Below are 18,717 nucleotides of genomic sequence, written 5' to 3' on the forward strand. Positions count from 1 at the left end.
ACTTTTTAGAAAGTAGGCTCATACTCTTCTAGAGAAATCATCAATAACGAAGAGGAAATAGAATCCACCACCATGAGTTTCCACCTTGAAACCAACTGTAACACCTGATAAGTGTCAAATTGTAGTTATTTTTGTATATAGTTTATGGCACTTATCTACTATTTTTCCTCAACTTGTGCATGAATTTGCACGTTTTAGTTAGATTTGTACATATTGTGTATAATTTTTGTTTTCTGTTCACTTATGTACTATTTGATATTTTTTCATTCATTTTGTAGGTATTCATTTATAATTGGAACATCGAGTAATAAGAGCCGAATGCACAGCTTCAAGAATGCAATTTTTAGCAATTCATAAAAAAATAAGGCTCAAAACAAAGATGATAAAAATCATAAATTTGGTTGATATTTAAACATTGTTAAATATATAGTTGAATAAGCTTTCCAACGCATCAAAACGGGCGTAAATCGGAGTTACGGTTCTCAAGTTATGGCGAAAACAAGTATTGAATTTTTTTCAACTCAGCACAGAGCGCGCTAAACGCCCACAGACTGGGCTAAGCGCATGCGACTTTGAAACTCATTAAATAGGGAAAACAAGATTTTTAGGGCATGGATTTGGTATTTTTGAGTCAAAACTCGATCTCCTTCATTCCTGGAGATTTTTGAGCTTTTACAACATCAATGGAGGTTGCAACTCGATGATTCGGAGTCGGAGATTCTTTGATTGTGATTGACACCGCGAGAGATTTTGATTCTTCTCCTTTCTTCCATTTTTAGATTCCATTGATGGGGTTTGTATGTAAGTTTACTCTGATTTTATGTATATGTACTAATTATGGTATTGTATAATATCTATTTCTTAAATTAATATCGGTGTTATCCTTGTTTTTGCTTTATGTTGGGGTTTGGGTTGGTATAGACATATACGGTTCAAATTTCATTCTTGGATGATTACATGTTAGATTCTAGACTCTAGAAATAGATTTAAGTATGATGTTCATAGTGGGTACCGGTTCTTAATGCTTTTGTGTTGTTGAGTAGGACGCGACATCGCCTCCTAGACAATATGATTGTTCTCTCAGCTCTGTATTAGCCATAACCTTGTTGTGAGCGATATGTGATGATATTGATGAGTGATTTAGGTTGTGTAAAATTGATCAGTAGGTTTAAGTATTTGACGGGTAGATGAAATTCAATCCTAACGAGTTCTCTTTTCTTCAAAGAATGTATTATTTTCTTGTTCATATGTTTATTTTTTCGCACTTTACACGTTTTAAACCATTCAACCCAAGCCCAAAAACAGAGACTGTCGAACGACATTCTTTCCCTCGCACCAATCACTATGGAGACGATGAAACCCGAAATACTTCTAATCTTTTGCTTTCCGCTTTATTGCGTCAACAACACCTCGTACATATACACTATAATAATATGTAGTGATGCTATAAATGATACATAGAAACATACATAAGCTGGAAAAGACAAGAAAATTAAAATCATATACAATTCAATTCTCCATCTAAAATGTATACAATTGGCTTGTCTACAACAATGCACAGCAGAAGGATAAATTCTGATGAGGTCATCCTACAATTTACTCGTCCATTATCTTCAATGCAGACCATCTAGCAATTATTCACTTATAATCTATGCTTGAAAAAATAATAAAGGATTTATGCCCCTACATAGGCCACACACTCACACCCTTGATGGGTTATCCATCGTGCATCGCGTCAAGAGACTCGCATAATACCATGCACAATGAGTCAGATGAGTCCAAGATGATTGACACCTAATTAGCTACACAACCTCATCCATGACAAGTTATCGCAGTAACTTTACATGTGGCACCACTACCCCGCCAATCATCTATATGGAGGTGGTTACCCAAATGCGACAACGCCTACATGACAGCACAACCCACCAGGCTAAAGCCTAGTGATATTGCCTACGGGACATCACTAGAGGTGAGTCAATCTAAAATGATGTAGCCTACATGGCATCACAACCTCACCATACTAAGCACGTCGATGCTTCAGGTATGCCAGTGGGAAATGCTCTTTCGGACCCTCGCCAGGACATCGCAATGGAGTTCGCTAAGCGAAAGTCCTGAATTTCGGAAAACCATAACTTCACAACTATACCATAGACCCACCAACAAGGATCGAGAGGAAATATAGAACATTTATAACCAAGGTTTAATAATCTGATATAGAGTTTACATAAGGGATGACATTCTTTGGACATAATCTATGGCCGATTATGTTTATTCATCATCATGCATCACAACATTCAAGTGACATTTTATTGAACCAAAGGCATGATATCTAAGTATATTCACAAAGAGCATTAAAAGACCTTTCCAACGCTTCCTGGTGTGCTTCATTTCAAGTTGTAAAACTCATGTTCATCATCTTCGTCTCCATTTTCGCACCGTTGGTACAACCTTCACAAAACAGTTAATAACTCTTTACTCGTAACTTCGTTTTAAGTGATTCCGTACTTTTTGAAAAGCTCACGAAATTCCCTTCTTTTGGCATATAAACTTTGTCTTTTGCATGTTTGTGATGAGACAAATAAACTCATTTGAAGTTTGAGGTTTCATGCTGAAAATGACTAAAAAGAAGTTGCGGGTTTGATGATGATGATGATGATGGAAGTGATATTTTGACAAGGTAGAACTTGAGGAACAGCATTATCATTGTTCAAACCTCCCCACAAATGCAAGGTGAGTCCCATTATATAGAACTTGGGTAGAGGAATTGGGGGTGATTGCATGATTGGGGTTTTGGGTGAGATAAACATGTTGCATGCTTGATTAATTGGTGAAAATGTGTTCTTGTAATGATAATATATGTATTGGATTGTTGTTACATGTTAGGGTTCAGATTGGGATGAATGGATATGGAAAAAGGGGTGTTAGAACCTAAAAATTTGTGTTTTGTACGATCAGGTTCGCTTAGCGAGTCGGACCCCATAGATTTGAGAGAACATACTCAAAAGGTCTACTAAAAGTATGCACACCACTCCCAAACTTCACCTTGTGTTGTTTCCCTGGAATACAATTATCACAAAATTCTAGTTTATTTAATTTCTCACTCCCTATCAAACCTTGTTTAGCAAGTTCAGCTAAACCTCTTTCACTAACATGCCCTAATCTCAAATGCCACAACTTAGATTTATCAAGAAGGTCTTGACTAACTACTGATGCATGACCAATAACAGTGGAACCATCCCAAATATGCAACCCACACATTTTTGGATCCTTTAGCCATAAATAATGCACAGTGCAAAATTCTTAACACCCCACGTTCATTTCTAGTGCATTAGCGTAGATCATCAAACATGCTTATGGACAACAAATTTCGCTTAAGTTTGGAAACATACAACACATTGCGTAGAAGAAACTCACGGTCATCGAACATTTTTAGTCTAACTGTAACAATACCAAAAACTTTGCAAACATTGTTGTTTCCAAGTCAACGACTCCACCTTCTTTTAGCTCCAAAGTTTCAAAATATTATTTCCTTGTACACATGTGATAAGAGTAACATGAGTCAATAACTCAATCCTTTTATGTTTTCAAATTTGTTACCACTAGTGTGCCAACACTTTCATAACCATATTCGTCTAAGGCAATTGCAATCTGAACAAAATCACCCTTGTTCCCTCTTTCAAGACAATCCTTCTTTGTGACAAGTGAAGCCTTTAAATTTTTACTTATAAAAAATTTTAGACTTGATCTGGATCTATTTTCTTTCGAGTTTCCTTCAAATCTTTCAACTTTGATAACTCCTTTGATCTTTCAGTCGTCTGGACTTCTTCTAAAGTGATAGTTTTTTCTTTACCATAGAGAAGGGTATCCTTGAAGTGCTCCAAGGATATGGGTAATGACCATAAGAATAGTAGACCCTTGTTCTCATCTTCAATTTTGACATCTATATTTTACAAATCATCAATGATCTTGTGAAATTCTGTCTACCGCTCCATAATAGATTTATTCTCCACCATACGGAAAGAATACTGATGTTATTTCCAACATAACATGTGATCCAGTGACTTTGTCATATATAATGATTCAATCTTGGCCCACATCTTAGTTGCAGTGTTCTCCCTACACAAGGACACTTTTGGCCTCTCTTATTTGTTTAACTTGTGTCAGAGTTGCACGTATCAATTACCTCCCTTTAATACTTCTACACATTTTTGATAAATTAATATTGCTTGCATATTAACCTTCTACCATTTGAAATTGTTGTCTAAAAAAAACTTATGCAATAGAATTTATACTGCTCGCATTATGTAAATAAATCATATGCATTATAATTTTTATTCTAAAAGAAGTCATCAATCGGATTATGCTTTTTGTTAATTCTTTTTAATAAAGAACATCAAACCTCTTGTAAGTGGTTAAATTATGACACTTTATTTATAGTCACCTTAATTCTTTTTTGCCCATAGTACAATGAGCTCAATTCTGGGATAGGGCAATGAGGTAACCTTTCATCCACCTACAACAACACACTAAGTAAACAACAACCCACTAAGTAAACAAATTAATAGTATGTTTAGATTAGCATTTGAGATGACCAAAAGCAATTATATATGTGGAGAATTCATTTTGAGTGACATGAGATGCTTGGTTTATCTAAAATAGAATTGACTATGTTTTCAAAATTGATTTAATTTGAAACTAAAGCTTCTATTTTCAAAAAAAAATTTCCACATGTTAATTGTTCAACTCACTTTTATATAAAAAAATATTCAAACATAAATCAATTATACTAAATTTAATTATATTAAAATCAATTTTATCAAACTCAATTTTACTAAAATCAATTATATTCATCACCAATTCAAAGATACCCTAACTCCACTGCAGCTCCCTAACAGATTTACACCCTCTAACAAACTAACTAAAATATAAAATCTGTGAAATTTGACAATACTCAAATGAAATCATTATAATTACAATTTCATTCTCTACTTTCAAGGAAATCGTTATAATGACAATTTATCGTTATAATTACAATTTCATTCTCTACTTCAAATGTATCCCATTGTCTTTGAATCACTAACTTTGTCTGAAAGATAGTAAGAACACGCTACATTATACATACATACAACTATTGCTTCCTTGTCACAATCTAATCTAGTATAAATAATATTAGATGTCAGCAAGAATTCAATAATTAATCAGACGGTGACAAAGAAAGCAGTGGATATAATGCACGTGGTCATTATGTATAAGTATTTGACAAATCAGAATAAATTTGAAACAAAACAATTTTGACTATATCAGAAATAACAGATGAAAAATAATATGAAATAATAATATTAGAGAAAATATTGAAAACAAAAGTATTTAAAATTAATTCAGTCCCTTAGATGTTCATAAATGATTGCGATCATATCCGCAAATCTTTACAGGTCTGTAGGCTCATCATAATTATACTCCAAAAGTTTAATCAATTATCAATAAAATAACCAAAAATCTGATAAGCAAGAATCATGCTTCAAAAAAATAATCTAGAGTCTAATAAATTGAATTAAAATGGTCAAAATACAAAACAAAAATTGATCAAATAACAAACAATTATAATAATACTTAAAAAAAGAAAAGAGCCTCAGAGATCTTGGTGGATAAATATCATCAAATAGGTATTGTTCCCATCAAGAGTAGCAAATATTAATTTCCATCACCGGCTCGAAATAAATATGCGATTGAAACAGAACAGAATTATAGAAAAAAATGATGTTGTCAGAAGTAGTTGGTTGTAATCTCATATATGAAAATATCAATGGGAATCCGATTGATTTTTTTCATCATTCAACATCATAAACATAAATATGCAACAACAAGTAGCAAAGATTGATTATAAACAAAACAATGAAAGAACAATAAAAAAACTGCATACAGAGAGAGAAGCTGCTGATGGAATAGGGTTTGCAGTTTTTAGACGTTGCTTGGGACAGTTTTATATACAAACAGTTGGTTAATGGGCCGGTTTTTTTAATCATGGGCCTGGTTTTGTTCATGGGTAATTATATGAGCTTTTGGAGAGAATTATGCCTGACACCGTGCAACTTATACCTAGCACCACTACTTTACATAATTTCGTAATACGATAATATTTCTCTTGTAATTTATTTTATTTTATTTTAATTTTTACAATTTTTGAAAAAAAAATTACTCTAAAAAACTGCTAAATTAAAAAACCGGTTTGCTTAAAGAAAAATCTCGTAAAGACACGTATAGATTTAAAGGGGTTAACATAAATTAAAAATCTGATGTATTTTTAAATTAGATTTATTGAAAAAACTCATATGTTTTGTTCATATTGAATTTTATGAAAAGTTGGGTGTACCATAAATTTGTCCGTGCCCTAAAAAATAGGCAGCCTTGTATATCTTGTTTTCCTACTTAAAATAAATCTGGTGGCCAATCTTTAATATATTAAAACAGGATACATGTTTAGGCGCCAACTTTAGACCAAAATTCCGCCTAAACACGTGCATCGCACGGGGTAAAGTACTAGTTTTTATAATGGGTGCATTGAAAGACTAAAATCATGAAACTTTGACAAGTGTCGTTCATGTGTATAAGAAAAAATTGACATATCAGTCTACATGTATAGGTCCATTGATGAAAATGTAACATTTGTTGATCTTAATTCATGATGGATGAGAAGTATATGTGTTAGACCAGAGACAAGGAAGACTCAGATGTTGTGGCTAATATATTTCTGACATTTGTGAGGTTGTTGAATATGTTTCGTCTACTTTTGATCTTTCACTGCACGTATAAAACCAACAGGTACAGGCTACCACTACTTGAGATTGTTGGTGTTATGTAAACAAATATGACTTTCTCTATTGGATTTGCTTACTTTTAACATGAAAATGAGGGAATTTTCACATGGGCATTAGAGAAGATGAAGGAGTTGCTCACATCTGAGAAGTTGTTTCCTAAGGTCATGGTGAATAATCAGGAATTTTCTATGATGAATTACATTGAAGTTGTTTTCCCATCATTGGTCAACCTTTACGTGTATTCCATGTTACAAAAAATATTGGTGCAAAATGCAAGAAGCGTGTCTAGGTTAGTTGACAAGAGTATGTGATGGATTTATGGAACAATGTCGTGTATTCAAATAAGGTGGTTGAGTATTAATAACACTTGTAATATTTTAAGCTAGTATGTAATGTCCCATCATTTGTTGATTATTTCACCAAATATGGTTATCACTCTATAAGAAGAAATTTATTGTTTGATGAACTAACCAAGTCACTCAATTAGGGAACACATCAATAAATAGATATATTTTACAACATTGTGACTTTAACATTATTATGCAAATACCAAACTATTTATTTATTACACTTTTCTCTAATATTGCTTTTATAGGGTTGGGTCTGCTCATTTGAAACTCAAAATCATGTTACATACTAGTATAGGAGATTTGTGGATATTCGGGGATGCAGACAACACCATGTTGAAGCTTCAACTAGATGAAATTCAAGTATCATCTTAAATAAGTGTTGTCAACATTGAGTATCGACATAATACTCCTTGTTATTTGAGATTCCATGGTTTCGTCTCAAGACAATGTAAACATCACATTGTGAAAGAGTTTGAACGAGTGAAAGTATTTCTCTCCATCAGCAAAGGGAGCCTTCAACTTCTCCATAAGAGCAACCAAAGTGGACGGTCGATCATAACGATCTACCTCTTACAGCAAATAGTTAATAACATCAACATTCTCCCAAAGCTTAGCCAATTTCTTCTCACTATCAGAATTCTTCCGCTCAAGGGCTTCACACCTCTCCCTTAACTCGTATCACTCCTTTGAAAGTTCATCAAAGCCCAGAACATCGTCTTGGCCATCAGCTACTATAGAAACAATGGATTCAACCCTGAAGAAAGTATGGGAAGTGTCTGCAAAAAGGCTCTGCATACCAATTCCAAACAAACCCCGAACGAAATATAGGTCTTCAAAACCCACGACAACAGTAAAATCCTTCGGGGTGCTAGGTACTCGGAGTGGAAGAATAATAGGAAGCCGAAAGAAAGGAGTAAGAACCTCCATCAGTCCACATCCAACAAGAAAATTTGTTTGGAAGAACCTCCATAAACAGAAGTAGACGGACTATCACCCAACCCTTCTTGGCGGGGATTAAGAAAAACTTTTGGAGTAGAGAAACCAGCCGTCACGGTAGCCGACTGATCCACCTTGGGAGTTGTGACCATGATAGTAGTCTCAACTACTGTCGGGGCAACCACCATGATATACAGAAGAGCCTTCGGAGAAGAAGTATAAGCAATAACAGGTGCCACAGACCACAACCCGAACCGACATTCTAGTTGTAAGACCCTGATCATTTGTGAGCGCTAGAGCTTTCCGCAATTGACCCAACTGATTCATGTTATTTGTAATACACAAGTTGCATGGTAAAAAAATGCCCTGATCCCCATCCTTACCAAAGATTTTTTCGTCTCTCATAATAATCAAACGCATTAATTATCGTGCATATAAATCCTCTATCATTTTCACTTCTTCGAGAGACAAAGGAGTTTTCTCGGATGGTAAAAAGGAATGGGCCAGTGGAAATTAATTATGGACCATTACTTACAAAAATTCTCTTTGTAAGAGTACGCATTTTCCGCCAAGGCTAAAGACGAACGGAATGAGCATGAAAAGTGACAAGTTTCACCAATACACAATGCTCTAAAAACCACACTCCTGGTAGAAAATGGATATTGAGAGACTTTCATAGTGAGTTCTGGTGTGTTGAGTTGAGAGGGTTAACTCTCTATTTATAGAGATCCTTGAATATATTTGTGGTCAGAAGAAATGAATTTGATCAAGGTTTGGTTGAGTTTAGTTTGGTTTGATTTCAAATGGATATTTCATTTGAAGCATGGTTTCAAGACATAGCTTAGGGTGGTTGAGGAGATTAGGGAGGATGTAAGCATGCTTATGGTGGAGTGTTATTAGAATTAAAATCCATTTGCAAGTCTCCAATAAATGCTTAAGTTCAACTTGTGATTAAAGTGAGCTTTTTCAAAGTGGCAATGGAGCTTTATGCAAATTAATCCATAAATGGCATGTATGTTTGGGTAAAGGTCAAATATAGCGTGTAATGCACTTTAGACTTGTGTAAAACTCTTTTTTTCTGAGATTAGAAGCAACAATAGTACATGTAATATAAGATTTTATAATTTGCATAGGTTATGGTATGGTTTGTAACATGGGAATGAACCTTAAGATCGGCTCGAAGGTGTCATCTTCATCTCTTCGAAACTTCTAGCTCAAGCAAAAAAAATTCATGCTCTTGGACTCTTTGGAAATATGAGATCATCTTATATAACTTTCATGTTGAGTACTTGACTTGAATAAATTTGGATCATGGAGAAAATTGGCTAACAAAATTGGAAAAATAAGTGTTTGACACTTAGACAAATTTCTAAGTGTTTTAACATTTTTACAACTTTGAGACACCAACTTGATCACTTCATATCTTCTAATCCTTATGAGATTTTTGATTAATTCCTTTTATACTATTGAAGTATGAAATGTCATCTTTAATTAGATCCCTTGGGCATGAAAAATGATTGCTTTAGGAAGAAGTTAGAAACTTGCAAACTTGGCTACTTGAACATGGAATTTTTACACCCTAATTTCTCATCGTTGATTCTTTTTCTTGATTTTCTTGATTAGAATTGATCAAATAAATCCACCAACCATATTTTCATGATTCTTGACTTGAGAATTCCATGGTTGACCAAAAATATCAAAAGTCAATTGTTGACCTTAAGTAGTTGATTTGTCATCAGATGAATTCCAAATCTTCTAATATCAATGGATCAAGATTCTTTATTCAATGAGACATATGAGTGGGATATGAGGAAGCATATAATAACTTTGAATCATATTTCAAATCATTAGATCGAGTCTTGGTTAAAAAGTCAACATTTTAATGATCTTGGTCAAAACCCTAATTTGGTGCCTCAGATAAATTGGAGATTGATGATCTTGAATTGATGCACATTTGAACTTGAATGTTGTTGAGGGGAAATAAATTGATCATATTAGAAGCTTGAATTATCTTGGAAGACACTTCACCATGTTTAAGTCAATCACTTGAGCTCCTTGTTCCAACACCTATTCTAGGAAAGAAGCAAACAAATAACACATCTCTTTTTGTGTTTTTGAGGTTAGTGATATAAAATGATGCATAAGGATCTCTTGATGTTTTGGTGAATGATATGATAATGATCAAACTCTAATGCAAATGAAGTGGGATCTTAGGGTCAAAAATTGGGGTATGACATGTAGGTATATCCCAACCTGGTGAAGAGACATTCGTATAGAGAAACCAAACAACCCTCGAAAGAGCTACACACCCTCGCATTCGGACTTACTAATAGAATTGTCTAATCATGGAGATTGTCAACTGTAATACGGTGGGAGAACTGACTTTTTATTTTGCAAACAAATGTTGTGGTGAGCAAGAGTTGCCACCGACTTTTATTTTATCCAATTAGAAAAGGCTAAAAGAACAGGAAATACCTTTTTGAAAGAGATTGAGTTCGGGGGGTAGGTTATACAAAGGGAAGGTGTAAGCACCCTTTGTATCCATGGTTATCCAGGGGTTTTAATTGCTTAGCTCACTTTGTTTGTTTGAAGAGTTTGAAAGTGTAGTGTGTGTTTAGATAAACAATTTGATTTTTGAGAATGTCTGAAAAGACAACGTTAGAAAACAGGGTGTGAAAAGCATTTGATTTGTTGTGAGCAAGCACTTAAGAGTTACCTACCCTAAGTTCGTAAGGTCTTTCCTATTTTAAAGACTTTCCTTGAGCGATAATACTATCCATACCATATGAGGGCAGGTAGTCTCATACATTGGATGCGCGGGTCATCAAAGGGTCATTGAATCGTCATAGGGGCTATCCATACCATAAAGAGGATAGGAAGTCCTATGAGATGTGAATAGTCATAAATGTAACGCCCGGAAATTTGATTATTCGCTTAATCTAGACGTTCAGAGTGTTTAGTGAAGTTTTTGTATTTTGAGACGATTTAGTCGGTATTAGTTCGGGATAGCGGATCGATATTTAATCAAGAGTTTTGATATTTTCAGTATTAGAAATATTATTGGAATAATATTTGAAGTTTTGGGAATTTTCTGAGTAATTAAGATTAGACCGGAAACATGATATATTGATCGAATTTGGATTGTCGGTGTTATTTAAGGGCACATTTGGAATTATTAAATTGAAGTCGGAAAATAATATTAAGAATAATATTATTTGTAAGTCGGAATTATTATATCGGCGGAATATTATTAAGTGATATATTGGTCATTTTGAGTTATTAAACTTATTGGGCCTAAAATTGGTTGTGAAGATGAAGTGTTAACTAAGCCCAAATTGAATTTTATATTAGGGTTTTAGAGAATTGGAAAGAGGACAAGAATAGAGGAGAAAGAGGCAAGACTATGGAGAAGAAGAAGGAACTTGAAGATTTTTCACCCATGGTGTCAATTGAAGATGCAATTGGAGACCCATTGATAAGGTGAGGGTGGGGTTCTCTTCCTATAATGGGGCTCATGAACAATTGTATGTGGGGAATTGGGTGTATAGATTTATTGCATTTGTTGTGTTAATTGATGCTGGAAATTATGAATTTGTACCATAAATAAATGATTTTGAGTTGCTATGTTGAATCTGTTATTGATGTTGTTTGAGATTGTTGTACGTATTTGAAATGAAAGAATGCTGTGTTTTCTGTGAATCGGTCGTCATTGATATTTCTGTTGATACCATGCGTACTGGGTAAGAATAAAAACACTAAGAGACATTGCCGTAAACAAGTGACCAGTGGCATGTGAATTAAGGACGGCGGCATGATATTTTCGTTTCTATGTTACGTTACTTTGTTCTGTTTTATGCTTTTTTCATGTGCCTGTTACCATAATATTTAATGTGACTTAATGAAATGTGATTTTGGAGTGAGATATATTAGAAACATTAGGAGTGTTACTGTGAACAGTAGTAGTTATAAGACTATTAAAATAAGAAACAGTCCCGTTTGATCGACATAGCCGAATTAAGCTGTATAATTAGTTGCCCGGAATTTGATGAAAATTGACGTGGTAGCTAAGTTTAATTAGTACATTAACGTGGTTGTGTTATTTTGTTGAAATTGTGATATTAAATTGGTCGATTAAATAAATGGTTGAATTAATTTTCAATAAGCCTATTTAATTGGAATAGATTTGAACTTAGATTAACTATTCGCTTTATCGGTAAATTGCGATATCTTGAGTATTTAACCGAACGAATCGGATAACCGGTAAAGAATAGAATTGTATTCGAATTAACCGGTTGAGCGGTGTTTTAGTGACTTGGGAGTATAACCCGAAAATCCGTAAAGTCGTGAATATTAAGGATTTAACCGGAAATTAGATAACCGATAGTGATGTAGGATATATATATAATTAATAAGAGAATATTAGGTGAATGATTTTGGTTAGTTGATAGTGGGTTGGCGAGTTGATTAAACGACTAATTTATAGAGAATATGAGACTAATGTGAATTGACTTGATGTGTTGATTTGTTGTGATACACCGAAACATGATGTTGTGATGATTTTGTTAAAGTGTGAAATTATGTTTGTCGTGATCTGTCGAAATATGACGATGTTTGTGATGATTGGTAATACGTGATGTTGTATATATTCGTGATGATAATTTTGTGACTAAGTGAAGATGAAATATTATAGTGACGTGAATTACCTGGAATAAATGGTAATGTGATTGTGATATAGGCTTATGCCTCGTGACGATATGTGATTTTGATGAGTATGCTGTGTTGTCTTGTTTGTCGAGTCACATTCCATATGCATACTCTGTGACGGCCTGAAAACTATGGCAAACATGAAGGCCTGAAAACTATGGCAAACATGACGGCCCAAATGGCAATTGGTGACGGGGGCTGAAGCTCCGATTGGTACCACATGCATATACATGAGTCATGTCCCATGTGTCTTATGTGATTCATAGTTATGACGTTTTGTGACTATATTGTGATTGTATTCCATGACTTGTTAAATGATGGAAGTATGTGAAGATGTATATTGATGATTTTATGATTAGTATGATGATATTAATATTTGTGGATGCGATTAACTGAATATGTCTGGTGTGACTTATATGTGATGTTTCGTGTTTAGATGTATATGTGATGTTTCGTGTTTAGATGTATATGTGATGTTTTGAGTTTATATGTTTATGTGATGTTTTATGACTAGATGTATGACTTATATGCTATGACGTTTTGGGATTGGAATTGTGATTTATACTTGTGATGTATCATGACTTGGCTTACAAAGTAAATGAATGAGATATATAATTGATGTGAATATGAAGTGTCGTGACTTGTGGTGTGATGAAAAGTACGTGAGATTTGTGAGTTGGTGGAAGTATGAAGTGTATGGCGATATTAATACTTGTGATGTGATAACTATATATGCCTGGATCCTAATATACAATTCATCATGCGCTCACTTATATGATTTGATATCTCACTCTTTTCTCTTGTTCGCCGTTGCCTTTATATTGGTAACGTGCAGGTGTTCGAGTATGAAGATTTAGTTGACGTTAATCGAGTCGGTTGTCGCTCTGATACGTAGCACTCGGGGGGACGATTTATAATGTTTATGATGTTGTTGTTTATTGTGACTATCCTGGTTTATTAGGATGATATGTTAAGTGAAGTTGCTTTATTAATATGATGTTGTTTATGTGATTAAGATTTTACTTGATTCGGAAATTAAGAATCATGACTCCGCTGTTTCATTAATAAAAGAAGTTATTCTGTTTTAGAAAGTGCTATGTATCTGCTTAATGCGATGAAGTGATTTATTGTTTAAGTGAATATGTGACACCTCATTTGTTTGTCGAAAATTTTTTAAATACTCTGATATTTCCCGCATTATAATTTTCGGGTAGAAATGGGGTGTTACAATAAAGGCAACCAATAAGGATACATTAGCATTTGAGGGGACTATCATCATTTAATCGAGGGACGAGATCATTTTATCGTAGGCGACTCGAATGGGCTATGATCTTTATTCTGAAGGGACAATGATGATTTTGAATCGTAGGCAGCATATGCTAAGACATCCCTACGCTCGAGGGACTTGGCTATTATAATCGAGAAGGAAACATAGAGGGGAAACCCTAAAGGTGGGTGGGTACAACAATCACGTGTGTTAGATTCAGTTATTTATTCTTGAATTAGGTTAGCTAGCGTTTGATTAAGTTATCTTGCCATACACACACTAATTACTAACAGTTAAATATATACAGAAAATTAAAGTGCGGAAATTAAAATGCGAGAAAATAAATCTACGCTATTACAAAAATACCCTTGCGACCTATACATCGATTTCTAGAATTTAAATGAAAAAACGGAAAGTAAACACACATGCGACATCCACTGGGATTTGAGATGAGAAGAGAATCGGGAGAAGAAATTAGGGTTGAAAAGTAGAAACCTAACTAATTTAATTAGTTTAAACTTAAAAGTCTAAATTAATTTCATTTAGTTAATTCTAAACTAATTAAATTAATCATCTCGGTTAAAAAATCCTAATTAATCTAATTAATTAAATCAATTATAATGGCTAAAAAACCTAATTAAGCATATTAGTTAAATTAATCATATTGGTTAAAAAATCCTAATTAATCTAATTAATTAAATCAATTATAATGGCTAAAAAAACCTAATTAAGCAAATTAATTAAATTAATTATCTTGGTTAAAAAACCCTAATTAATCTAATTAATTAAATCAATTATAATGGCTAAAAACCTAATTTATTAAACTAATTATTCTAAATTAAAATTAGTTGATAAGGATGATTAGTCAAAACCTAATTCTAAATGTTTGGTTAATTAATTAAGGATAATTAAAATAAATAAAACCAAAGAAGTAAGATAAAGTAGAAGGAGGCAGAATGGGGAGCGTCTGATCCCATGTGGTGGATCCATGAGGTTCCATGGTGGGCAAGAAATCCTGATCCTTCAGATCTAGGCTGATGAAGATCCAAGGGTTGGTACCTGAGGGCGTACCGTATCCAGGCATGGGTGTGCTACATTGAATCTGTGGGGAACAACAAAGGCAATTGTTACAAAAAAATAGTGTCAAGGGTAGGGTTTGAACCTAGGCCCTTACACTTAGCATCAAGACGCTTTTGCCAATCCTGCAGCGTGTCAGTTCATTAAACAAATCAACTTTGATTAAATAAGTATAAAAAAGTCAAAAAACCAGAAATTTAAAACATAAGTCAATTGTGGGCCCCAGGGTGCGTTGAAGAGCGAATGAGAGGAGGAGAGAGGGAAACAGATTGATGACTGTCCAATGGGGAATAACAAAACAGCCACGCGTGCAGTCAAAATTCCATGACACTATTCATCATCTTCTCCAACGTTTGCTGCGGATTTTGCTTTGGAGTTTGCTGTGGATTTTCTTGCAAAAAAACCTTTGAAGATTTAAACTTGCAAAAACAACGTTAACTCGAACAAAGAATGGCCTAGATCGACTTAAAATTTACCCCTGAGTTTGAATACGGAGTCCATTTAGCCTGAAACCTTCTGCAAACATGAATGCGAAGCACAAGAGCTTCCTTGCCCTAATAATGGCTTCATGCGATTCATGTACTCAAACTCAGAAACGATGACTAAAAAATATTCTAAATATCGTCAGAAACATAAATACACGCATGAGATTCATTTATATTGCATGAGTGATGTGCTTGAATTTTGAAAGTTTACACACAAACCGTGATTTCGTATGAAGCTTCTCCACGCGTTCTGGGCTTTAACGAAGACGAGAATGAACTCCTTGGACTGTCACGAGTCGGATGGGATCGTTGGTTTGGCTTGAAACTCGATTAAATCTGTGTCTCGAAGTTACACCTCTTTTTGATATTTTTTCACTTACGGAACCCTAGCTGCTCCTCCTCCTTTTTTTGTTCCCTCTCATGCTGAATAGGTTTGTGTTTATATGTGGAGCAAATTAGGTCAAGAGTTTATGGAAAGAATTATCCTCTTGAATATGAAAATTTGATTTGAAAATTTGCTTCAAAACTTTCTATTTTTGAGCTCAATCTATTTCATGCACTTTTCCATTCTTTCTTGGCCACTGGATCAAGTTTGGATCTGAATAAATTAAGGAAAAAGTTTGGTGTATCAATCATATAATTATTTTATGATTTTATTTGATTTTATTTGAATTTTAAATGATTAAAATCAAATATAAATGAAATAAATATCATAATAATAATAATATAAATTGACCAATAGACCTCCTTTGTACTCAAATTCACATGGACAAAACAAATGTTAAGGCCCAATACTCAAAAAATGTAAAAATAGTCAACTAGGGTTTCAAACATTTCTAAAAAATAACTCATCTTGTGCAATCCATAACTTTCTCAATTTTGATCATATGAATATGTTCTAGGACTTTTTGAAAAGCCCAATATGTCCTCTACAATCCACTTTGGAACCTTTTTTACATTTGGAGATTTTATCCTGATGATACTGGTCCTGACAAAAAACAGCTTTTTGTTGACTTCTAAAAGGACCTGTAATGTTTTGGCTCATATCTCTTAAACGATGCATTTCTTGGTCTTGGGTCCAACATCAAAGTTGTAGAAAATTGAATTTCCTTGATAATAAGCTTTGATTGAGGAATTTTTGATAAAGTATGTGAGATTTATGACCAGTCAAAGTTCAGTTGACTTTCTCCTTTAAACCCTAATTTAGTAACTATGAATCTTGATGATCTTTGAGCTTTTCTCTATGAATCATGATCAACCTTTGATAAAATGATGAATATCACCTCAAAATGTTGATGTTTATAAAAAATTAGGAGTTTTCATTGTAGGTTGAACCTAGTTGACTTTTAGGTCAACATAGTTGACTGTTGATCAATTGAGCAGTTGACTGAGCAATCTTGTGATTCAAGGCTTGATACTTGGCATGAGGATACTTGGAATCATATGATAAGCCATGAAGTCCAATTGGGGTCTTAGAACCTGATTTTACTTTGAAAGAAGCAAAACCCTAGTTGTGGGTTAATTGCTTAGGAGAGGGTTTGTGCACTCAACCCTTGAGGAACTTCTTGAGTATGGATATGTATAGGAACCTGAGGAGAGTGCTTGAGCCAAAATATCTTGAAAAATAAATGGGCAAATTTTGGGGTATGACACCAACCATGATGTCGGTGTAGGTTACACCCTTGTTGGTGTTCAAGACATAAGGAGCCCCAACTACTTCGGAGGCCACCCAGTGGTATCTATTAGTATTAGTCGGCTCTATTAATTGAAGACCCTTATGGGCTAATACGTCAGCTTTATGATGGTCACCAGGTTTGACCTAAGACACGACTTCATGTTGCCCTTAGCACTCCATATGATGAGCAATTTCAACATCACTTGGGTCATAACCAATTACCTTCCGATACGTTTTGAAAAAGCGACCAACATTTTCCCTCCTTTGACAGACAACCTCTACTTTTGCCTTGGTCAAGACAAGAAGAGGCATAGGTCTCTCGACAAGGTTTTCACCCTGTTGGATTTCGCCGGAAACAGGGTCCCTGAAGTGCTTCTAGAAAGAACTTTATTTGAAAGAGATTCTCTAGACGACCCTTCCATTTTTGAATCATCACTCAAAAGAATGACTCCTGATTCAAAATCCCCACCAATAGAAAGGAAAAAATGCAATTCAGACTCAATTCCCATTTTCAAAGACAAAGAAACACTATCCTTCTAGTAACTCTCGATGATAATAGGGTTACCATTCATCATAATAAATATGCGATAAATACTTGAGTAAAAGCTCGGGTGTTGGGATTGCGTCAGTGTGTCTAGTGGCATGCTGCTTTGACCTTTGAACAATTAGTCATTCTGCTTTCAATTCCATGTGTGTCGCGATTTGTCAGCTCTTGTGGGTTTCTTTACTTTCCTCCGGTCTTTGTGTTTCAATCTTCTCCTCACATTCTCATCATAACTTCCACAGTGAAACACTATAAAATTTGTCTAGTTAAAATAATTTTTGCAACATTGGTCTTTTTCACAAGTTTTTGAATTCTTTGTTAAAATCTAAAATATAAAAGCGCATTTCTACTAAATGTATTCAAAAACAACAATTTAAATTATTAAAATATAGTCTGACAAACTGTCATCATATAGTATCTTTATTTAAACATAATGTGTCAAGGTTGATTTTTAAACTATTTAAAATATATATATATATATATATATATATATATATATATATATATATATATATATATATATATATATATATATATATATATATATATATATATATATATATTTCCTTTTAAAATGTTTGAATAATCTTATCCTTTAATATAACTTTAAATCCAAATCCATTTATAAAAAAAGGAAATATTAAAATTTGAAGAATAGTAATTTAAAAGACAATACTTAGGTACAATTCTTTAGGTGTGGTTTTTACTATTTTTCAATGAAAATATGACAAATATACTAAAATATTATTTAGTGAGTGAAAATAAAATAAATTTACATACGTGTAAAAAAAATTATACACTTGTCATATTTTCATTGGAAAATAGTAAGAACCACACCTAAAAAATTGTACCTAAGTTTTGTCC

The 18,717-nt window shown here is 33.8% G+C and overlaps 3 non-coding genes across 3 annotated transcripts; all 3 read right to left on the reverse strand.

Annotated features, from left to right (window-relative positions):
* Positions 1 to 5,372: 5,372 nt before the first annotated feature.
* LOC131625290 (small nucleolar RNA SNORD25) lies at positions 5,373 to 5,455 on the reverse strand. Its single transcript, XR_009290815.1, has one exon. It is a non-coding gene; the product is annotated as a small nucleolar RNA SNORD25 (small nucleolar RNA).
* Positions 5,456 to 5,625: 170 nt separating this feature from the next.
* LOC131625291 (small nucleolar RNA SNORD24) lies at positions 5,626 to 5,710 on the reverse strand. The gene has a single exon (XR_009290816.1). It is a non-coding gene; the product is annotated as a small nucleolar RNA SNORD24 (small nucleolar RNA).
* Positions 5,711 to 5,758: 48 nt separating this feature from the next.
* On the reverse strand, positions 5,759 to 5,838 carry LOC131625292 (small nucleolar RNA R12). The gene has a single exon (XR_009290817.1). It is a non-coding gene; the product is annotated as a small nucleolar RNA R12 (small nucleolar RNA).
* Between the last annotated feature and the right edge of the window lie 12,879 nt (positions 5,839 to 18,717).

The sequence above is a fragment of the Vicia villosa genome, unplaced genomic scaffold (assembly GCF_029867415.1).
Source record: "Vicia villosa cultivar HV-30 ecotype Madison, WI unplaced genomic scaffold, Vvil1.0 ctg.000197F_1_1, whole genome shotgun sequence".
NCBI lineage: Eukaryota > Viridiplantae > Streptophyta > Magnoliopsida > Fabales > Fabaceae > Vicia > Vicia villosa.